The sequence below is a fragment of the Nipponia nippon genome, unplaced genomic scaffold, assembly GCF_047370975.1.
Source record: "Nipponia nippon isolate SJK-2023a ecotype South Korea unplaced genomic scaffold, ASM4737097v1 scaffold_6, whole genome shotgun sequence".
NCBI classification, from domain to species: Eukaryota; Metazoa; Chordata; class Aves; order Pelecaniformes; family Threskiornithidae; genus Nipponia; species Nipponia nippon.
Genome location: NW_028262380.1, coordinates 44389838 through 44414486, shown reverse-complemented (window position 1 = coordinate 44414486; position 24649 = coordinate 44389838). Strand labels below are relative to the sequence as shown.

Here is a 24649-nt window from a genome sequence, read left to right as displayed (position 1 = left end):
GGACCACTACCTACAACGAGTGACTTTGCAAAAGATAATTTTCATTTTGGAACTTCCACCTGAAACCTGTTACAGCAGCCAAGATAAAAAGGGCAAACCAGATGCTGTTTATTGTAGAATCTTCTAGCATTGCTGTTTGGTTTTATTGTAATCTATTGTTGTTGAGCTGGTAGATGCACTGGTAACTGCTGATATTCTCAACCAGTAGTTTTATCTGCTTCCATGGTAACAATGAGCAACCATGTGCACTAGATATAGAAATATCCCCAAAGTTGACCTGTTACATGCTAGGCTCATTATCTCAACCCTTTAGAGGCAGATGGAAAAAAAAAAAAAAATCAAGGAAAATAAACATCACAAGACAAGCTTTCAGTTATTTTTGCTTCTGAAAGTTTTTTTTGATGTTTTTTCTTTTTGCGTGTGTTTTAACAGAAACAGCAAAGCAATCTCACTTAGGAGGACAGGCATACATACAACCTCTCCCTTATGTTAGGTAGAAAGAGAATATAACAGTGAAAGTTCCTCTCTTACACAGACTTTCCTTTTTTTTTTTTTTCCTTTTTAAATGGTTGGAAGGAATTTGGGCTAGGTTCTATATTTGTCTTTCAGAAGCCCTTTGTCTGCTAACTGAAAAGCATTTTTTCCTCTATGATTTGACCGTTAAGGAAGAGTTGCTCAACTCCCTTTCAATTGCCTGAAGAGCTATATTTGTCAGTCCTTTCTTGCACACCTAAGACAGTGGCTAAGAGATTATCTCAGGTAAGGGATTTAATAGTTCCATCATTTATTTGAACATAACCTGCCCAATCTGCTTATTTTCCTTTCCAGGTAAGCACAGCACATGGAATAATTGAAGTTACAGTTTTTTAAATGTCTTGTCCAAATCTCACATCAGTATCTCCAGAATACATCTTGGTATACAATAATTCAATTTATTTCTGTGTTGTACCCAATGTATTAACAAGGTTACTCAACAAGCCCATCAAACCAAAGTTACACACAGCTTGGAGACACTTCTGGTATGCAGAGCAGAAAAGCCTGGACAACTGCAACAAGAGTTGAGCCTGGGGTACTCCTGAAAGGAAAAAGGCTTAATTGCAACATAGAGAAGACTCACTAACCAGAACCAGCGTAAAGGAGTTTTTGTAGGACCTGAGAGAGTTTTGGAAGGGTTGTGCAGCTTATGAAGCCACTGAAAAGCTGCTGGACTGTTAAACAAGACTGAGGAGAAGTACCAACTTGCAAGGACTCAGTAGGCAGAGGGAGATTTATCCTCAACTATTTTTATTTAATGTCTTACCCAATAGATCTTTATTCTTTTTTCCTATTATTTATTTTTATAACAATGCTTTAGAAACTGGAAGCATTTGAGCATAGTCACTAGAAGGAAAAGTGAGTGTTCTGAATTGCCACCAGTCATGATTTCGGGAGAATCAAATGAAAGAAGTTATATTTTGTTCTTCTGTATGCATTTCTTTTAATAAGTAAGCCTTATATACAATGTATCTCTGGTCCACTAGTAGCTGGTGAGTGCAGTCAGATGTTGATGCTGTTTTGTTTTGGGTTTTGGTGGGGGTTTTCTGAGAGCAAAGGAATATATAATTTAGAGACTCATATTCTGATGTCAGAGGAGACTATTAAAATCATCTCTTGAATCTCTGTCTACTCTGGAGTATAAGAATTGTCTGGCCATGTGCACCCTGATACCTAAGCTCTGACAGTGTAGCATGCATTTATCACTGGAAATTAGCGTAGCAACTTAGGTACCACTTCTTAAGACCCTCATTTTTATGAGCATCTCTGACTATAATACAACAAAAGTAAGAATTATACAGTAAACCCCATTTTTACTTCCCATTTTTCAAGAGACAACTTAAAAGGACTTTTTTATGGGCTTACCACATACAGACCTGGAATGTCAGCCGTTCTCTTTACCATGATGAAAGATGTCCTCTTCACTACATTTGGAATCTTCAGTGAAAATACAACTCAACATGGTGGTATGAAGAATTTTAAATTTAGTTTCCCATTTACAAAGTTCAGAGATTCAGCCACAGCTATTAAAATCCCCCTTTTGTCTGTTGTAATTACTCAGATCAGTGGAGTTACAGTAATATGGGATTTGAATAGTATTGCAGTGGTACTGACCATAAAACCAAACAGAACTGGACATTCAAACAGTTTAAGAGATTGAAATTTTCTATCATCTCCTATGCTTGATGCAGCTATACTCTCTCAATTAAATTCATCATTGTCAGAGAAGTCTTATGTCCTTGTGTAATGGAAAAAGGTAGATAACTTGAAATACCTATATTGGTAATATCAAGAAAAATTTAAGAAAAGTAAAACATGAATTCAAACTCTAACTTACTTTACTACCCATCATAGGCAACTAAATGATAGCATTTAGAGGCATAGCCTTCTGATTTACATAGGAATACTGAGGCACTGTTCAGGCTTTTTTATTGGAGCTGATGTTTTCACAAAACTGGAGACAGTCTTCCAAAAATAAACTGAAAAGTGTGGCTTACATGGTCCAACCGCATGTATATATTATTAAGAGTTTTAATCTACAGCTTTTGGGGCAAATCCAATTTACCCCTTCACGTAGGGTAAATATACATAATAGAATTCCCAAATGAAGTCAAATGGAAGATCTGGCCCACAGTCTAGCTAATTTCTGCCTTCGCCTGACAAGTATTTTTTTAAGTCTGATCAAGCCATCTCATTTAGCATTTTAACTAAGTCTTTACCCAAACAAAAATTAAGTTTTCCGAGGGGATGCTTTTCACAGTATGACTTTGAACTAGCTTACAGACAGATAGCTGAATTGATCCCACCTTGCAAAAAACATCTCCCACTTGATCTTCCCAGATGCCATTCTTTTGGAAAATAATTTTTTGCACCATAGTAGTGTCATCTGAGAACACAAACAAGAAGCAAGTTTACCAGAGATATATTGGCTGAATCTGAAGTTGATAAAAGGAACTTTTTATCCAGTGTGACAGTGGCTAGCGAATGAGTTACCATCCCTGCCTTCAGAAAACAGAAACCTGAAAGAAAAATGTTTTAACTATAATAATGATAGTTAGATAGACCTTTTCATCCTTCTGCTACCATTAATCTTTGTATTTTATTTCTGTGATGTTCCTTTCTTTTGGTCATGGACTTTCAGCTGAACATCTATATTTATTTCTGTCGTCTCCCACACATGCAAAACTCCTCCACAAAGGCACAGATATAAAAAAAGAAATACAAAATATTTCCTTTAGGAATCTCACCACTTTTCCTTCTTTTTTGTGTATGTGATAATATAGTATGGTTTCATTATTCAGGCAATTGCAGCAAGTGACAAATTTGTATCCATCATGAAAAATATTGATAGTTTTTAAGAACACAATATAGATCTCTGTTCCTTTAAATACTATCATGCTATGTGGATGTAGAGTTAACTCACATGATAAGCAGATAGCTTAGGCAGCTTAGACGTTATCATCAGCTCCACCTATTCATTACCATTGCTCAAGTGTGCATTTCTCCAGCAGAGCTGAGTCAATGGAACAGATTGTGAGCGCCCTCCTAATCAATTTCTGTGCTAAATCAGCATAAAAGACTTTCATTCAATAAGGAAGACCAGGCAGGACAAAAAAATGTTAAACAGAGTTAAGGAAATATATTTTTAATTCTTAGTTTAAAGATTTTATTTTTCCTTTTGGTATGGATAGTATTCAGATTGGCCTTTTTAAATACCTAGTGGAAACACTGCAACAGCAAGAGAAGAAGCTTCAGGGCTGACATGCTTATTTCAAAGAGCTTAAACTTCCTAAACTTCTAAAGAGCAGCTCTCAGTGCCTGACTCTTTGAAAAAGAAAACTAAGTATCAGTGACATTCGAACCCCATGCTCTGGGAGGAATCTGCAAGATGTGGCCAGAAGAGAGCCATAGCATGCTCTAGCAAGAATCCCCACTCTAGACCTCAGGGACTGATGCAGCAGGCATCTTCTGCATGGTTCAGATCAAGTTTCGGAGTGCCAAGGCCAACTGTGCTCTTCTTTCACTATATAGGCTGGGACACAGCCTGGCCTCTGAGATCATGAGCTCATCTTGAGGATACAGAGTCAATTTCCATCATATTTTTTCTTTCTGAATTCTTTAATCATAAACTTCCAGTGACAAAAGAGCAAAGCCCTATCCCAGCCTTGTTTCTAGGCAGGACTTTTCAGTAAACTTACTTAGGACGGCCAAGACCCACTTCTTGGATGAGCACTCCAGCTGCTACTTTGCTCTGTGACAGGACTGCTCCCTCCTCCAGTGACCTGGTGTTGAGTAAAGGTGGACTTGTCACTGCGTTCAGTGCAGCCCATGCTATGAACAAAGCATGTCTAATGGGTATGGCATCCAGGTGGAGTTAGGTCATTCCCTGTCCTTCCTGGTAAGAAGAGATGAAATATAGCCAAAAGCCAGCTGGCTTATACAAGTTAAAGTCCAATGTGGGGGGCAGGGGAAAAAACAAACAAACAAAAAAACACACACACACAAAAAACCCAAAAAACACCAAGCAAGAGATTTAACAGTAGCATAGCTGCCTATTCCATACCTGTCTCCACTCTAGATCTTTGCAAAAATTTTGCCATTGGGGATAATTCAAAAAAATTAGGTGAAAGGATTTTAAAGTTGCAATTCAATCTCAAACCATCACTTAAAATTATGAGATTTTACATCCAAATGCTCCTACCTCATAAAAACTGGTAGGAAAATGTGCATATTTTCTGGAAAAGAAGTAGAAAATATAAAATTGTACACAAGAAGCTTAGCTAAAATGGCCTATTATTTAATATTTACTTGGTTTCAGCATCTCCTTGAGAATGCCAAAACAATGTTTTCTCCAAATGGTTTTTATCTCTAAATGAAGGCATTTGTAATTCTTCTTTTCAATACAACTAATTGTAGTCTTTAGCCCTTCTATACTAAAAATGATAATTTCAGAAGTACAAAAGTAAATTCACCATGACATCTGAACAGGGGTTAACCACATAAACTCCCATAAATAGTAAAAGAAATTGTATCACTAAATCTCCTTGCCTCAGAATGAATATTAAACACTAAAGTCAATGCTCTCAATTTGCTTATATTGTGTGAAAGCGTAAAAAGAAAAATGAAGTTGCTGTGTTATTAATGTTTTCAAAATAAATTCTCTATTGTATATACAGAGTAACAGTTCCATGATTTATTTAAATTTATATTGTAGGTTATACCCATATTAACATCACAACATTTTCCTCATACAGAGAGGAAATGCATCATAATGTCTCCTCAGGAGTTGCTGCAATGCATCAGTGTCAGACTGTGTCAGTGTGCTCCATTATTGATGATTTTTGCCCCAGCGTTTTGGTCCATTCAGAAGCATCAGGGTGATTTTGAAGTGTGCCTAGGTGGGCAAATCATTTCCTCAGATATCTTAAATGAAACATAAGAAAACAGAAAAAAATACTGCTGGCGTAGAACATTCTTTTTTTCTTTCTTTTTTTTTTTTTTCATTTTTACCCTGACAGTACATTAAAATATTCAAAAATAAAAAGCACCATTTTTATATCAGATATAATAGTTCAGTTACCTTTTACACATATTTCCCAGCACATGCTGTTTGGCACACTACACTTTTAGACTTCTCATATAAACCTAGCATAGTAATTTTGACTGACATAAAAATCATATTATGTGTCATATCTATTGTTAATGGGCCAGCTGAACCAGATCCCAGCTAATGTATAAAGCTAAACTATCAAACCAGAGCAGGTCTCTACAGTGACTTGAGCTAGATCTGAACAGTTTTATAGGCCATTACTAATCCCTGATTGAACCAGTCCTCACACAATTTTTTTTTTTAAAAGGCAAAAATAGCTTGGTTTAGTGAAAATACAAAAATATCTTTAAGTCTGCCTCTGGTGGGAATTTTTCATAATAAATTTAAAACTTTACAAGAAATATTCTATAAGATTAACTAAATGGCTAAGATACACAAAGCAAAATGCCTTGTAATTTTTGTGCCAATTTGAATTATTTAGTTATGGTTAGAAACAGAATGAAATACTCTAATTCTGTTAAAATCAAATATCCCCAATTAGGAGGTCAAATGGAACTGCTGGACAAAGTCAGAGCCTGATGAAGTTCTGCAAATATCTGATTCCATGGAGAAATAAATATGGCATAACTTGATTCAACCATTCATGACATCAGATGCTGATTTATATCAGTAATGATGGTAGAATTTGGCCTTGGAGCAAACAGAGTGTATGGGGGGGGGGTGCACATCCTTACCGAAAGCTCCATCACTTCTGGCAAGGGTCACTGGTGTGTAAAATTGTCTTCTGATTCATGTTTGACTGTCACTGGACAGAGGTGCAGGTATGTATCTGAGTGCAAAGTTATTTTTCTATTTTTTCCTACTCCGAAGTGGTTAATTTTCACTGAAAAAAAAAACAAAACCACAGACAAGTTTTGGCATTGCTGTTAGCGTGGAGTCTGTACATTTAAAAAAAAAAAAAATATATAGTAAAATATTCAAGCATCTCACAACTTGATCCTGTCTTGTTACATGCCAGTAACTCTCTCATTCTAATTTTCTTTCTCTAAAAATGCAGATATTTACTTTGTGGCTGTCACCCTTTCTTGTTGTTTCAGATAACAACAATAATTTTCTTGGCTTGACTTAACTGGAGAAAAATCTGATGTTGCAGAACATTGTTGAAGCATTAAAATGTCCCACAACTCTGTTTCTTCCCCCTTACTACATTTCAGACCACCCCTGTCTCCTGTGTTTCCAGCAGCATTGCTAGTTGACTTCCTTCAGAGGGCTCACGCTTCCTCCTCTCCTCTTACCCCTTCTATCTGGAGTGCGCTTTTTGCCTTTCAGGACAGTTGTTGCTTCTCCTCACATTAGATATCATCTCAGACCTAACCTCTTCCTTACTAGCAGTGGTGCAATGCCGAGCAGTAAAGACTAACAACGCTGCACTACTCATCACCTTTTTTTTCTACTTTATCCTTTCCCTTCTGTGTGCTTCTTCCATCTTACCTAATGCTAGCTGGCAAGCCCAGCCACCAGTGAAGTCGCTCACATGCATCTGCAAAAGGAGGTCCCAAACATTTTCAAAGTCTCTGGTCTCAGCAAAATTGACTGGCATAGAGACGCCAGCCAAAGACTCAGAGGACCTGGGTTCAGTTTTTAGCTTGTCATAGATCTCTTGTATAATTTTTGGTTATCACTTAAAGACCATTCTGCTCTGCTCCAAACCAGAGCTAATTTATTTGTAGCTGAGCTCAGGCTCTCCTAAGGTGGTAAACATCGTTCATAAATCTGGCTACAGATCCACGTTTATAACCAAATCTGAAAGCAGATGCTTTTCCTACGATTTTGAATATTTCACATATATTTTGCAGTTAATAGCAGGGATTCTTATAACTCTGTAGATATGTATGGATTTCTAAACTCATCATAATATTACTGACAACAAGAAAATTCTCCTTGTCAGTCTGCCTGTTCGTTAGATAATTCACAGGCAGATGAGACATGTGCTAGTCACAAAATAAAGAAGTGAAGTTTGAGAGTCCCCATAGATCACAACACACCAGAAATAGGAAGGAACGGTTTTGAAGGGAATGAGATTTTTTTCCCTTTTCTGGTCTAGATGAATAGGAACCTTTCCTTAATTTCCTGAAGAACAATAGCACTCAATGGTGAAGAAGCAATAATTGTGTGACTGACAGAGAAGACAGACAGAATCATTACTAATGCAGCCTGGACATGCTCTGCCTTTTGGTAAAATACTTGGAAGCTACCTGAAATCTATAGTGCAAGACCTCATTTATTAAAGTTGTTAGACACAAACATGCTTAAGAAATCTGCAAATTAAAACTATCCTTTCCTGTTTTGTTTAAGATTATTCTCCAGTCAACATCATATAGAATTTCACCATGACAGCACCATAACATTATATGACATTTAATTTTCCTCACACAAAGCAAAACAATTAACATTAAACCAGACTGAATATTTTCCCCTGTAAAGCAGTGCCTAAAATTAAGAAAAAAGAAATTAAAGAAAAATTTTTTTAGAAAACATCATTCAGAATGTATTAATGCTTAAAATTGACACAGATTAGATTCCTATTGATAGTTTGCAACTGATAAGACAGTAATATTGAGTTTTCACAAGAATAAAAATAAAATCTCTGAAAAAAATTCAGAGCGATAATGCTCTAGCCTCATATTGCTTGCTATCCAAAAATATTTGTAATGTTTTCTATCAGGTAGTATCAATAGATTATTTATCACGTATACACATACAAAAGTTAGCATCATTGCATTCCTCACATATGCAGATGTGAGAAAATTTAAGGTCACACCTTTCTCAGACATCTAGTTCTAAAGATATATATAACAATAAGAATACTTAGTATAATTCTCTCTTCTAACATGTTTCAAATCACATAAGTTTCATAAATTAATTCAGTGGAAGTCAAGCACAATTGTTTCAAGAAAACGAGCACCTGAAAGGATAATCCTTTGGATTTCAACATACTTACATCTATAGGGAATAAATAAATTAAGAGAGACTGTATTTCCCTCCTGGTTTTATTAGGAAGACTGAGAAATATTGGGGGGCATGATTTGGCTTTTATGATTTTGAGATACTACTCCAGATACAAGTTCTACTCCTCAGTAGATGATCCCTTTTTAAAATTAATTTCTATTATAGAGTTGCTGATCAAAGAAAGATCAAGATAACATGCTTTGAACCTCAGAAGTATCATCCCATAATGGGTTGTCTATGTGCATCTTTCACTGCCTTAGGCCTCATTTGATTTAGTAACCTATAAACAGATCAGATGTCAGAGTTTTATTTCATCCTTGTATATGTTCTATAAAAACTGATTCCAAAGAATACTTATTGAACTTGGATGAAATACATGCTCAGAACAGGTTTAATACGTAAAACATCACCCTTCTCTTCTCTCTTTGATCCATCACTCCTGCAAACAAGTAAATTCCAAATGTAACATGGACCCTTGTGGACCAGCCATCTTTTGTAAGCCAGAAGTGTCATGACGATAGATCACAATCCCAGCTCTCAGGCTGGTGCTCAAGTCTGAATGCTGAATGCGTAAATGAGATACTTTCCAGGGATGAAAAAAATTATTAAACGTTGAGGCATTATGGAAATAATTTGCAAATGTAATTTTAGGATTTTCTGGGGCTTATATTTCTCAAAACTTGTGAAAAAACACAAGGCGTCCATAACTCCTTATGGAATGTTGATGATACAACATGGAGCTCCCATGGTTGTTCCACATCTCTATTTTTTCTCCACCTTGATTCCCCAATGGAATCAAGAAGTTACCTAAAATACATTTTTGTACACTGAAAGAATAAAAGGCACAAGTAGGATGAAGCAATCTAGTTTATACAAGCTGATCTGTTTACTATTATTTTTTCCATTTTGACCTTATTCCCCTACTGCACAGACCTCTGCACTCATTTTAACTTAAAAAACAAAGATCAGTAACAAGTTACTCACACACAGATAATCCTCATACTATGAAGGCTGTTATGAATCTCTTATGAAGGCTCTTACTATGATTTCCGAGAATGAAGGCTCTACCTGCATTGCTAAATAAAATCTCATTAATAACAGGAATATCACAGTAACGAGTAGAAAAAGAAATAATTTAAAAATCACAATTCAAACCTACTCAAATTCTCAACCATGGTTTCTAGGCTTTTCTCCTACATAAAAAGTTAGTTCGCATATAACCTGTCTCAGAAGGGCCTCTTCTAGTGTGAAACTACTTTCACTGCATGTGCACAGAGCCTATATTTCTCTTGAGAAGTGATTAATGTAGCTCTGCAAAATCATGTACTGAAATTCAGAATTTGTTGTTGACAAGGGCTCCCTCTTGTGATAATGTACTGAATTAAGATTTATTCTGCAGTATTAGACTGGATGGTTAGTTTATGAGTACACATGCTTCACTAAGAGGTTAGGGAATGTTAAGAGGATTGTGCCCTGGAAGCTGGGGATGTGTACGCTTGTCCTAACTCTTGAAAAAAAAAAAAAAAAAAAAAAGGACATGGAAGTTAGGAAGAAAAATACATGCAATGACATATGACTGTTCACGTAAACATGGATTTTTACAAGAGTTATGAGAACAGTCCTTAACCTTTGCAATAATTAAAAAATCGGGAAGTTATAAAGTAAAATAGCCTGCTATCAATAACACAAATGTTCTAATAAGTATATAAAATTGAATTTATGAAGGTTTATAGATGACAACATCTTTCTTTGGAATTTTTCCAAAGTGCTTACGTATGAATAGAGCTCTTCAACAACTGCTTCTATTTCAATTCAGTTCTCCTTTAATGCACTTATCAGAATTACTTCTACCAAATTTTTAATAAATAAGTCCTTTGAGTAAAACCAAATTGTCCCTTTCCCTTTTAAAAATTATTAAAAGACCATTCTCTGATTTCAGTCAAATATTAAAAAATACCATATTTGTTTAAGTTACTTTAATTCTCTAAGTAAAGATCAGGGAAAACAAGTTCAGCAAGGTCTGCAGGCATCTGGAAACTTGAGACTCCTGAATAAACATTTTTTTCTAGTATTCCTTACTTTCTCCTCTCAGAGGTCAAACCCAAGGAACACAACTAGATCTCCAGTAGACAGCTGCAAAACCAAATTTCATCCACTGCCTGAAATGTAAACTAATTGCAAATGGAAATTACATACTGCAAGCAAAAGGTTACTTGAATACACACTACCCTTTCAGCTGAATATAGCATGTCAACACTGTGGGTGTACGAAGTTTTATTATCCCTTTCAACTTCCGTTTGGTCATTTGCAATTGTAGGTACTGCATATGATATAAACTATATACTGTTAGTGTAAATGCCAAACTGAAAAGATGCATACAGATACCTCAGAGTAACTTGAATTAAGTAGCTATTGTCAATGAGCTTTGCATACCGTAGTATATTCCTAAAACATCATCTATACCCAATAGTTGGCTACATGAAATCTAAGTGTTCTTACACTGTGTCATTATCCATTTGCCTCCCCCAAATGAGTTCTCTGGGACAATGTTGTCTTCAAAAAAAAAAAAGTTTTCATCAGTTCCAGATAGTTCTTTCTCACAACAGAAATCTGAAGGTGTTTATTCCTCCAACCTACAGGCTTTTATGTATCCTACTACCATTTTTTCTTTTAACTTATTCAGTACCATTTCCTATAGTAATAGCTCAAAAATTCTGACTGCACACAGGATTATCTATAAATTGGAACAAATGGATACAGATTTTTCTAAAAAATATCTTGGAACTGTGCTTGGCTGTAGTAATTTTTATATCAAAACATCATCAACTATGTATTTTTGTATAAGGTATGTAGCATCTTCTCAGTGGGATACAAAAGCAAGCAGCCACCTCCAAATAAACTTGGCATCTGAGAATCAGCAGCAGAGTAAAAGCTGGAGCCAATTTGGAGCCCCAGCCATTTCAGTCAAATTTCTTATGGCTGCAAAGTTTCAGCCCAGGAAGGTCTCAAATAAGCATTTTGGTCACAACAGACCACATGCAATATAAGGAGGCAAGAAAGGGAAACAGGAGAATACCAAAATAATTGGGTGCTGCTTCTATTTTGACTTCACCGATTTCAATGTGCACATTAATCTCGGTAGGCTTAGTGGAGAGCAAGGAAGCCCAAATTGATAGGCTGTCCCAAAACGCTTAAAGACAAATACAATATGTTTGTATTAAAACACCATAGAATGATTATTGAGTATGCGGGAGGGAACCTTTTAAACATTCAGTTGGGGGAAATAGCAGAGTTACTTCCTCTTGAGATACCAAAATATACATAAAAACACAAGACTGACTTACAGCAGTAATTATGATTTTCTCAGAGTGCCAAAGAAATCTGTAAAGTATATGTTTATGTCAACTATTACTTTACTTACTGGTCCTAGGATAATGGCAGTAAATGAAGGAGAGTAGATAATCCTGCATGTGAAATCATATCTTTGTGTATTTATTTTGCAATGTATTTTTAAGCACCCAGAGAAGCAGATAAATCATAATGCCCCCTTCATATTCATTTACCAGCAATATACCACCATTAAAATGGTCAAAAGAGTGACATCTACAGAATCCAGATGGTACAAGGCATAAAATGAGTTTCCAAAGTCTCTACTTTAAGCTTTCACAGAACTGGAGTTAGTTGTAAATAAGATACCACAGTGTTGGCAGATATAATAATGTTCTATAAAAAGAAGGATTCAACTGAAGTACATGTGGCACTGTAAGACCAAATCAGCAAGCTTATCCCCTTATTTGTTATCCAAGTCCAAATTATTCCCAGAAATTCTCATTAGATATATTAAAATAATTTAAGTTACACAACTAGAGCTTTGTTCATTCTTGACTTATACTTAACTGGATTGAAAACTAAATTTTAGTCCTTTTCATGTATCATCAGTTGAAGTGTACAAGGATATTTGAAAGGCCAACTTAGCACTTTAGCCTGATACCCAGTTAGCTGTAATGGAGGAATTGAGAGTTAGGGGTTGGCAGACCCCGTACTGCCCAGACCTCATATACAGGCGTTACTGGACTGTGGATCTACCAGAGGAATGGTGCTGGGGTTGTGAGCTGTGGCTGCAGGAAGCAGATATGTTATCTCCGCTGCCTTTTGCCAACATAGGAGACTTCATTACTGGCCAATTCCAGCTACTTTATGTCTTCTCCACACCACTGAGATAAGCAGATCAGTCAAACTGAACCCTAAAACCAGTAGTTAGTAAAAGTCATTCACCACTAGTTCAAAAGAAAATTCACCTTTTTGGCTTTTTTCTACCAGATCTTTTTCTACCTGATCATTTTAGTGACACAATAAGCATGAAAGCCAACATAAACCTACTTAGTAAATCCCATATTGTTTTTATGTACTAGGAACACATAAATTGCACCGCATATGGATATGCCTGTGAGTATGAAAATGTATCTGTAAATGTGCATACCAAGTGATTAAATACTTGCAGAGTTTTCCTTGCTGTGAAGTGTTCTCAGTTTCAAAGCTTTCGTGAGAAAAATCAAATTCTAGACAACTGTGAGAAAACAGATAAGGGAAACAAGGAATCCAAGTGGAGCTTGCTGTTACCAAGCCCTAACTTCATTCTAGCTGTGGCTTTAAACAGGAAACCTCTGTCCAGGCAAGATGTGCCCCACACATAAATAGTCTGGCCATGGAAAAATAAATATAGCCTTCCTGGTCATCTAGTCATGCTAGTAGGTAAGAGGTAAGCAGTCACCTGATTTGGCAAAGCAAAGATGATATCTGTTGACAATACAGTCCATACAACTGCATATCCAGGTGAGTCATGTTGAAATTTTTTTTTTGTTTTCTACTGAATTACCAGGTCAGCGCATTTATATTTGCTTATTTTGTGCCCTTTTTTTTTTTTTTTTTTCAGTTTTTAATATTATACAGATATATTGCTGAAAAATACTGGAAAGTGAGTCATACTTCCTATGAAGTGGTGAACACCATCTCTTACCAATATGATCTAAGCTAAAAGTGTTACTATGCTGCAAAATTTGGTCATAATTTTATACTCAATCCTTTCAATATTAAAGGATAATTAGCACAGACTTGAAATGGAAGATGATGTAGTTCCCCTTTATGTCTTCTAATATCTCACAGATAGGATCTGTATATTTTCTGATGTGGCCTCAGTTTAAAAAAAAAAAAAACACCAAAACAAAATAACAAAACACTAAAACCCAAAAAATCCCCCAAACACTTAAGGTCATGAAAAAAATTCAGAAAGATTTCTTTATACAATTGCAAAGTTTTGGGTTTAGTCTCTCTACTTAATATAGTCTAAGAGATCCTATGTGCTACCATAAAGCTTATCAACTTTTACCCAAGGAGCAACCTAGAATCACTTCTTTAATACAAATTTTCTAAGAGGAAATGTGTAACAATGTGTCTACAGAGAAAAGAAATGAAAACCCTACCCAAACTCTGCTGAGCATGCAATTCACCGATGAATGACAGTTACTGTCATGGTGTTTAATGGAAAGAACATGGCTAATGTAGTGTGATGAGGGAGGTACACTGTCATGGTTTAGCACCAGCCAGCAACTAGGCACTACACAGCCACTTGCTTACTCCCCCCACCCTAGCCCCAGTGTGGTGGGGGAGACAATTGGAAGGGTAGAAGTGAGAAAACTTGTGGGTTGAGATAAGAACAGTTTAATAATTGAAGTAACATAAAATAGAATCGTAGTAGTAATAATACTAATACAACATACAAAGCAAGCAATCACTATACAACTGCTCACCACCCGTGGACTGATGCTCAGCCCGTTCCTGAGCAGCGATCGCTGCCCCCTGGCCAACTCCCCCAGCTTATACACTGAGCATGACACCATACGGTATGGCATAGCCCTTTGGCCAGTCTGGGTCAGCTGTCCCGGCTGTGCCCCCTCCCAGCTTCTTGTGCACCTGGCAGAGCATGGGAAGCTGGAAAGTCCTTGACTAGTACAAACACTACTTAGCAACAACTAAAACATCAGTGTGTTATCAACATTATTCTCATACTAAATCCAAAACACAGCACTATACCAGCTAGTAGGAAGAAAATGAACTCTATCCCAGCCAAAACCAGGACATACACACACACAAACAAAAGTTGGATCAGAGAAATTTACACTGGAGAGAGAATACTTCAACAATGCTAAATATCATGGTTGGAAAATTACTGTTGTTCAGTTGGCATATCCTAGATCCCACAATTTACACATAGCTTATTATAAATAACCAAGCTCCTCTTGGAAAGTTTGACTGAATCACGAAGAATCTCTGCTGAAGTATAGCTATCCAGAAGCTTAGACACATGGGCAGAAAGGTTTTCTAATTATTGCTGAAAGAGAAACAAGATCAAAACAGAGGGTTTTTTTTAATATTTAACTACTTTTTTTCTTTTTTAAGTTTGGATTCTAAATGAAAACAAAATATCGTATTCATTTTAATTATCATTTTGATGATCTTTCTTTCCTGATAGTTCACTTATTATAAAGTTACTTTTGACTGAATAAAATATTTATATATCCCTATTGCTAGTGTGACTAGAAAAAAGCTGGGAAAATTCTGACCAATTAAGCCCAGTTAAGTTTGAAAAGTAGAGTTTCACTTAAAGAGATCTCTCCTGCCTGCTATTTAATTCATACTGTTTCTAAGGAAAGAACATTTAGTATACATTTTTTGCAAATATCACTCCATACAAATTCAATATAACTCCAAAACATGCTAGTGGAAACAGCACACAAAGTAACAATCCAACTGGTCACTTAGATTAAAGGATATACTATTCCAATATTGCAATTTTATTTGTAACAGAGGACAAAGAAACCCTTCTCTTCCCCCTGCATCAGCTATTTGTTGCTGAGAGCTTGGCAGGCTGATTCTTCCCGGCATAAATCCGGCTGAACATCCCAGGCTACTCTGACAGTCTCCGTTTGGCAGCTGGTTTAGCGCAAGGTGCTTCGGCATGACATGCATGGGGATGGGCTGTGCTCTCCTGGACTTGGGAGCTGAGGTGTGCTGAGCTGATCCATCCTCTGCCACTTGCACGTGCTGGTACTAAATGGTACTCTGGTGACTGCCAGGAGCAGGGTTTTCTTCCCATTTAAAGGGCTGAGCTTGAAATAGGAGGAGAGTATACTCTTAGGAATAACTTTGGGGTTTGTTTGCTAATTCTGCTCTTGCCTTGCACAGTGCAGAATCTTGCTGCTACGCTTTATTTGTGGGTCTTCGGGGTATTTTCTGAACATGGGGGTCTTTCATGGTTGTTCTGCCCACAAATTCATCAAATTTTGATGTAATATGTGACTGCCATTGGGATACAGAGAATTCCATTTTGACAAGGCTTTTCTTTCAAATGGCTTAAACCCCAACAATTTCAGAGTTGCACTAGTCTATATTGGTTAAAGGGAAGCCCTGCTCCCACTCCAGAAGTTTTCCTACTCGTTCACATTTCACACTGAACATGTCTTTCTTTTGTAATAGAATAGGTATCAATTATTTATCATTATCTTCTTACACAAAGAAATGCCTTTAAGCATTATGAAAAAAATTATGAAGATGTGCTCAGTACTACATGTATAGCTGAATGTCATATGAGTCAGAACAGAAATCATCAAGTTTTACATTGGACTCATCTGCACTCTGACCTACGAGGATCTCAAGCTGATATTAAAAAAAAAAAATCATTCATATTTAGAATTGTTTCTGTAGGTCAGCAGTGTTATTTTCACTGTTACAAACAAAATTCCACACCACTGCTGAGTTATAAAGTCACTGATATCTCACAGAAATAAATACAGCAGGATCTTTTGCTTTTTAATCCCTGTTAGTTGCTTAGGCAGGTGAAAACATAGAATATGTAGACAGCAAAGTTAAAGACATATAGATATATTTAACATTAAAGACATTGGATATAACATCCAGAGAACAAAAAACCAAGAACAACAAAAAAACCTAGACAAGACTAGCCAGAAAAACTACCTGTCACTGGCAATTTCTGTGAACAGAACATACCCCTGAACTGAACACAGTTTAGCTGCAAACAGAAGTAAGGAAAGTCAGACTCAGAGCAACTTCAACATTTTTTGTTACAACATCATAGCAATACAACAGCCTTTTTTTTATTTAGCAAGAGCTATTTTGTGTGCCTTGCTGACTCACTAACATTATTGGCTCATTTCTTTACTGAGATAACAAAAAAGGATGTATGCTTTAAGCTGAGCATTCCTCAAGCATTAACCATAGGAGCAGCAAAGCCTAGGGAGAAAGTTTGAGTTAATCTCTATAATATCCCATTTTTTAATATAATTTTTAATAAAGATAAATCCTCTGAAGGAAGCAAATATCTTACCTTATATTGAACTAGTTATTTTTCAGTATGCTATAATAAAGTTATACCTTATTGCATTTTTCACAGCTAACATATCTGGTTTAAATTATACTTTGGTAAGCTTAGAATACAAGTTAAGGAAACAAAATGAGCAGATTCAGCAAATAGGAGTATAGAGCATACCCACTATGAACTTAGGATATACTGAGATAACTAGGAAGTTACAGATATATAAGTCCAAAGGCTGTTCTTATCGTCTCTGCTATATACACACTATACATGGTGTCACTTATTTACTCCTCTGGCAACTTTTTTTCTACCGGTACTGCTCTGGCTGTTCCTTCCACAGCCCCTCTCTTACCTTTTCCTCTGTATCCAATTCACTTTCTTCTGTTTCAGTTCACTCTTGAGCTAATGACTGGGGATATACCTTTGCTGCATAAATAGCCAAGCAGATTTAAATAAATTAACTCCTTGATCAGGATACCCAGCCCACCATAGCACACGACTCAGCAGGTTACAATTCACTGAAGAAGCTGCTCATCAGATCGTCAGCATTTTAAAGTTAGCAAATGATGCTAATTTACAACAGATGATGTCATAGCATAGGAGTCAGCTTTTCAATATTTAGACAATTGAAAGACCTGCCAAGAAACAGAATTGAATTACAGTTAAAAGCAGTAAAGGGTAGAAAAACAGTAACAACTAACAAATCATTTAATGTCTTTAATGGTGGTGCTTCAAAAACCATTTTAGTAGAATCTTCCTTGGATCCATTCCCTCTAGCGTGTGAACTCTTTTTTTAATATGTAGCTTAGCTCTTATTACTGTTTTTTAATGATAAAAACTGCAGGACTTGTTTACAGCAAACAAAATACAGTAGACGAATAATATTACTCTCATTAATACAGTATTTGTTACTTTAAAGCAAAGAAGGCCACATTCACATAAGTCTTTCTCAAGAAATGGCAGTGTGGCATAATTTTATTATGTGATGGATGCAAAAAAATGAAAACAACTAGAAATTTAATTGAGACCAATGATATATGTCCAACTGCATTAACACAAATAACTAAAGTTAATATCTTACAAAGTTCATATTTGCTCAGCTTGGCCTATGTGAAGTAGGTACCTCATTTTATCAGTAATAGCAACAGTCACTGGATTGAAGCTGTAGACATTACACTTTCATAACTCACTTTTTGACCCTTGCACTTTATTTGGTTTAGTCAACCATTTTTATGAGATCAAATAATTTCTGTCAGTTACAAGCTGGATTTTAATTACAGCAGAAAATTTTTAAAGTTTGGATATTGCCTTTCCTCATTTTCTGATACTTCATTGTGTTAAGTTTACTATCTATGTGGTCAAGTCCACAGTTCAGTTTCAGAAGTGATCAACAGCTATGACAGCAGCTTCAGCATATAAGGAGGAGCCTCTGCACAAACAGTAAGAACTTATACTAAATACAAGCACTATCATGAAGGATATTTCCACTTCACTGGCAGCATTCTTTCTGGTGACAGGAACAGGCATGTAGGTACATAGAATATATGTTTGCTTTATATTTTCTACCTGTCCCATATTTTTTTCCTACAATTTTAGTTTATCATTCCTACAGAAAAAGAATGATATTTTTATTGGCAATAAGCAACCTAGAATAGAAAAAAATATGTATAGATTAAAAAAAAAGAAAAAGTAAGACTTCAAATTATGGGTTTAATTCTGCCCAGCTCTCACTGACTTCTTATTCTAATCTCCATTCTGTCTTTGTCTAACTTCTTAAATTAAAAGCCCTGCTTGGACAAATGCTGGATTTTTCTTTTTGTTTCAGTCTCACATTTTTCATCTTTTCTAAGGCCACGATAAGGCCATTTAGTCCTGACAGTTAGTTCCTTATTTTCTCAGTCGTCCCACACAAGTCAACAAACATAGTTGTGGAGGAACTTGCTACGGGGTTAGTGAAATCCAAGCCACACCAGGGTAATGGATCAGCTTTCTAAAGATCCCAGTGGGGCCAGAATTTAATCTAGAAAATAAAAGTCCATAGAATCTGGTCATTGAACTACTTTTCACACACATTTCTTTGAAAAAGTTTGACAAAGAAACATTACACAGCCACCAAACACCAGCCCTGGTGCTGACTCTATTTCCCCCACCTGGTAAACTGATAAATTATGAGACACACCGTTTGCTTTTGGCTACAGTGGAACGTTCTGTAAGTCTCATCTGGCTTTAGAGTGTTATAAATATACACACACACACACACATATATGTACACACACTTCAATGGAAACCTTAGAATCATAGAATCATAGAATCGTCAAGGTTGGAAAAGACCTTTAAGATCATCAAGTCCAACCGTCAACCTATCACTGCCAAGTCTTCACTATACCATGTCCTCGAGCACCACATCTATCCATTCTTTAAATACCTCCAGGGATGGAGACTCAACCACTTCCCTGGGCAGCCTGTTCCAATGCTTGACCACCCTCTCGGTGAAGAAGTTTTTCCTAATATCTAACCTAAACCTCCCCTGGCACAGCCTGAGGCCGTTTCCTCTCGTTCTAACCTTGTAATAGCATTTAAAAAATCATCTTGACCTTCCCTATCTTTTTCCAAGTTAATCTGATTCCAAAACTATCAGAATTATTTACAAAGATCTGGGGTTTCATTGGTCTCCAGTAAAATGTCAACAGCTGTCTCTCCAGTGGAGTAATTTTACAGTATTTTAATAGCGTCCCTGTAAACACATAGTAGTGGTGAAGGCTAGTCCAATTTCTCTACAAGGCTACCAATGTTCATATTTATTTTGTCACCACCAGCATCTCTTCCCACATCTGCACATTCCTCTCTTCATCATTTCTACTCAGCTCACTACAATCTGCTTTCATTAATGGAGAATGATATTAAAACTTAGTGAATAACTCATGATTTGAAAGGTTATTCATATTTGAAAGGCAGGTTTTGCTTTCCATCCATTTTTGACCTACTGGTATTTTGTGTAAAGTAATTTTCCTAAAACAAGGGTCTCCCTCAGCTCAAAACGTATGGTAGACTTGTCAGCCTCTAAGGAAGACTGAAGGTTTCGTGTAACCTTTGTACTAAATAGTCCCTGTAAAAAATGCAGAAGATGCGTCTTATGGGGGTGAGAAGAGAAAGTTCTCATAGTTTTCCAGGTAGACAGTGACAGTATATTAGACCCCATGGGAAAGACAGGTTACTTATGAACACCTTCCCAATGTGTTTGAACTGAAAGACTTAACTCTCTTCTGCACGCTAGCCCCTCCGGTTTTGCTCTGAAGATTCCCTATCATATGACAATGCTGAATAAGGTGTTTGCTTTTGAGTCAATTCTTAGTCTTTCTGTTGAACTGTTATTCCTATAAAGATGAAAAGGAACTTGAACTTTAAATATGGCTTAGGTGCTTAGAGATTTATATCAAATAACTTCACATTTTATTTGCCACATTTGAGGGGTTAACCCCCTGTGTTCTTTAGCCTCATTGTAGATATCTAAACAGAATTTGTGTCTGTTTGTAAAGCCTTCTTACAGTATTAATAAGACCTCAATATGGGGCACAAACCTTCTATTTTTGACAAATATTGCATACTTTCTCTGTTCATGTCAACGGTAGGACATAGGCAGAGGATTCTGGTCTTCCATTGAACACGTCTCCATTGAACTAGTCTCCAAAAAGAAAGATGTGGTATTTTCTCAGTGTACAGTGGACAATGTACAAATAGAGAAACATTGTAATTTAATAATTTATTATAATGTCCTGTGATTTTTCATATTAAGTCAAATTACAACTTTATTCTGACAGATGCATATTTTTGCTAATAAGTGTTGTCTTAATTCAGATTTAAGTATTTATTTATCTAAGTATAAATTCAGAATTAACACTTTTAAAATGTTTTTTACTGTTTCTGACTTGTCTTTCTCTTTAGTGATAATTACACCTCAGCACCAGCTCCGCTTGTAATTCGTAAGGTATGGCAGCCAGGTAACCAATACTGCCAAGAGTGAAAAGAAAAAAATGTGATGTGCTAGACAGCTATGGAGCTTATATTCCAACTACTTTCAATGGGACTTAGGAGCTTTCAAAAGCATTATCAACCATCATTTCTTTTTACTGTTCAGATTAATTTTTTCTTATTGTGCCTAATGTCTAAGGTTTTATGATTGATATTTAACTACTCAATGATGTATAGGTAAAAATATCATTTACATAAATGAATACACTATACATATAACCACAACAATACAAAATATATCGGTTTTGCTTAATGACTTTCCTTAAAGAAATTGCAGGCTATTATATAAAAAATTGTATTATAATATATTTATAATTATTATATAATTATAATTGTTATATTTTTATAACTATTATATAATTATATTATATATAATTATATCTATTATGTCAAAAAATCAGAAATCAGGCCCCTTCTTTAATTGCACACAACTTTATTTTTATCCGTTAAGAAGAGCATGAAAGATTCATCAGCTTTATTGACATATGGGATAATGGAAGAATTTAACCTGTATATAGCAAAAGTTGTGAGTTTTGAGTTCACATCTAAATTCAGGCAGATATAAAATATTATCTGTTGCAAAGAAAAAACATGCATAAATACAGTCAATAATAGATTTTTCATGAGATACATGGGTGTAAGTTTACCTCTGAATGGAACAGGTGATTCTTTGGTTTATTGAATAAAATGGGGTAACTAACTAATCCATCATATAGACAGGGAAGTTGTGATATGTGTAACTATGTTTTCACTCTTAGAAATCATAAAGAGAGATTTATAATAGCTATTATTGAAATGTTTATTGCAGAAGTGACCCAGCAGAAGACACACTGGATGTGACAGAGATCAAATCATCTCCACATGCTCCTGTTTTATTCAGGTGTTATTGATGCTGGGTTTCATAAGCATCACTCCTTTGCCTGCTGTGGAAATATTCCTGCTTAGATCACTATACAAAAGATCAGAACTCAAAAATAGCAATGTCAAAATATTTCATATGTTTAAATAATAGAATAATCAGAATATTAAAAAAATATAGTTTAGTGATCTCCTTTAATTAACAGGTAGCTAATACACTCAGAGGTGACGGATGCTTTAGTTTCTATAAATGGTATTTGAGTTTTTCAGACCACGACTTTACAGCAAAAAAAAAAATCCTCACAAAGTGATCAGAAAGGTCTTTCAAAAGGACCATTTTTCATACAAGTTGCATCTGTACAGGTTTGGTTCTTGCTAACATAGCCATATCATTCCAACAATTATTGCTTATATCAGTATGGATCTGAATTTTAAAATTCTTGCTGATACATTTCCTGAGCTGTGTTTCTTTCTTATACTAGTTAGTCTTGTTTACAATTATGTTAATATTTTACTAGGGCTTAAAATTCAACATGATTTACAACGTACAAACTTCAGTCTCAACTGCCCCAATGGCATTGATACAACTACTGTTGCTTCAGTTTGCTTGCACGTTGCCAGCATCCTGAAGGCAGGTATAAGAAACAAACTTGTTGAGCTGTGCCTCCTCCTTCCACTTTCACCACTCTCCAGTCTGATGTGGACTGGACCTGCCACGAGCAAGGCAGCAAGTGACAAGCGTCAGCGAACCACGTTACATTAGATCCTTCCAGCTGTGAGCAATTAACTCCGTCCATGATACTGAATCATTTTCTAGACCTGGGATGATTTTGAAGAAACCCCAATGGAATATACATACAAATTCCTGGCAGTCAGTAAGTGCCGGCTTCACTTCATTCACTGCAAGCTCTTTTCATTTTTTTTTTTATATGCTTCTGATTTCTCACAACTTCTCTGTACAAATGTATTGGACTCCTTGGTTTTGAGATTTCAGGGAGACTGCTTTTTAGAGCTAAATCCTGTGAGCAACTGAACATTTTAAATTTCCATTGACTTCAGAATCCCTGGACTAACTATTGACTGGGATTTGATTTGCAATTTGGTTGTAATGTCAGGGCTTTCTCTCATATGTGTTAAACTTTCCACTACACAGAAGGTAGACTTTTCATATACTAGGAGTTTTACTGTCAAGAAAATCTATGCTTTCCTACAGATCTTTACGGATACTTTTTGTTTTAATAAGTATTTTCTACTCTTTCAGAGTCCAAATATGTTCCTGTTATTAAATGCATTGCACATAAATACGTATAAGATAAATATAGGATACAGCTAGATATAGACATCCAGTTAAGTGCAGCTTTGCTTTAATAACTGCTCTCATAACAGTGTAAGCAAGCTGTAAATATCCCCTAGAGGAACCGTACATATTACATCCTAAGTAAAAAGGGCTTGAACTTGCATTCTTGTATGAGCCAGCAGTATTGTTTCCTTACCTGCTAAAGTTACTTAACCAGTTTGACCAGGATCTAGTATCCTTCCGACTAAAGACTTAACTACTCTATTGAGAGCAGTCCCTTTCCACAGCCAGCCAACCGAACACTGAAGGTTTACCCTTTTTTCTAGGCGAAGCAGTAACAGTTCATGGAGCTGCCCTTCACAAACCTTGAAGTAGCTTTCATCTTGCTGGCTTTTGTCATTTTCTCCTTGTTTACCCTGGCTTCTATCTACAGTGACCCCCATGACAACAAAGAAGGTAATAATCTAAAATAAGTATAGTACTTTACAGTTTTTACTAACTAATATTCTAATTACAGGTTTTGTGACCAGTCTTGCTGGTAGACTTATAGTACCTGACGCTAGCTTTACAAATACCATACAAAGGGCGGAGAGCAATCAGTTAAGGCATCAATAAAAGTCACAAGCATAGAAATTGCATTAAGGTATGAGAGCAAGAACTTTTACAGCCGGATCTGCCCACTCAGACAGAGCCATGCCACACAGCTGAGCGCGGCGCTGTAAGTAGCCTCCCAGGGAATAAGTGGCTGTTCTCTGTAGGGGAGGCTTTTCTCCTAGCAGCAGTTCTGCTTCGTGGTCTGAGGAGTTATAAGACATTTAGGCTGGCGCAACTGAGGATGTTCTTGTAATCAAAGTAAATGTTTGTTTTTATTAGGCTGAGGCCAAGTCTTTGCTCCCTTTTAAAAGAACGAAAATGCTGTTAAAAACGCAGGCGGGGTGTCTTTCTCCTGTTCAAAAGGTTTTGAAATCTGCAAAAAAACCTAACCTGATCCCCTGCTAGTTCTACAAAGGAGATTTAACATAACCTTACACCATCATCGGAGAATTCCCTCGTTACAAGCGTAGCACTGTCACAGTCACGGTCATGCCACCTAATCCCTTGCTGGCAGGAGCCTCACTGGGGTTGCTGGAGTGGAGCGGGAGTAGGGAGCTCTGGCCATCCCCACCAACAAAGCAGTTCCTCTCATCTTTCCAACCTCCCATGGGATCACGCTGGCCCTGCCGAGCTTCCTCAAACTGGAGAGGGGGGGAAGGAAAGGAGGGAGGAAGAGACTGAAATAATCTCCTGAGGCACACAGCAATAAAGCTGCTGGTTTCTGCCATATCTGACAGTAACTAATCCTGCATTAACTTGATTTCTGTCTAAAAAAGATCTATTGTATGGGCATGTTGCTGAGCAACCCTAAAGGAGTGTTCTTAACATACATGTCATCTCATAAAACTTCGGGCGGCTTAACAATTTGTGAAACAATAGTGGTCAGCAT

General features: G+C 36.4%; 1 long non-coding RNA gene across 1 annotated transcript; it reads right to left on the bottom strand.

Annotated features, from left to right (window-relative positions):
- Positions 1 to 5205: 5205 nt before the first annotated feature.
- LOC148051440 (uncharacterized) lies at positions 5206 to 24341 on the bottom strand. Its single transcript, XR_015699702.1, has 4 exons — positions 24196 to 24341; positions 17335 to 17617; positions 6319 to 6467; positions 5206 to 5457 (listed from the first exon to the last, which is right to left on the bottom strand). It is a non-coding gene; the product is annotated as an uncharacterized LOC148051440 (long non-coding RNA).
- Positions 24342 to 24649: the final 308 nt, after the last annotated feature.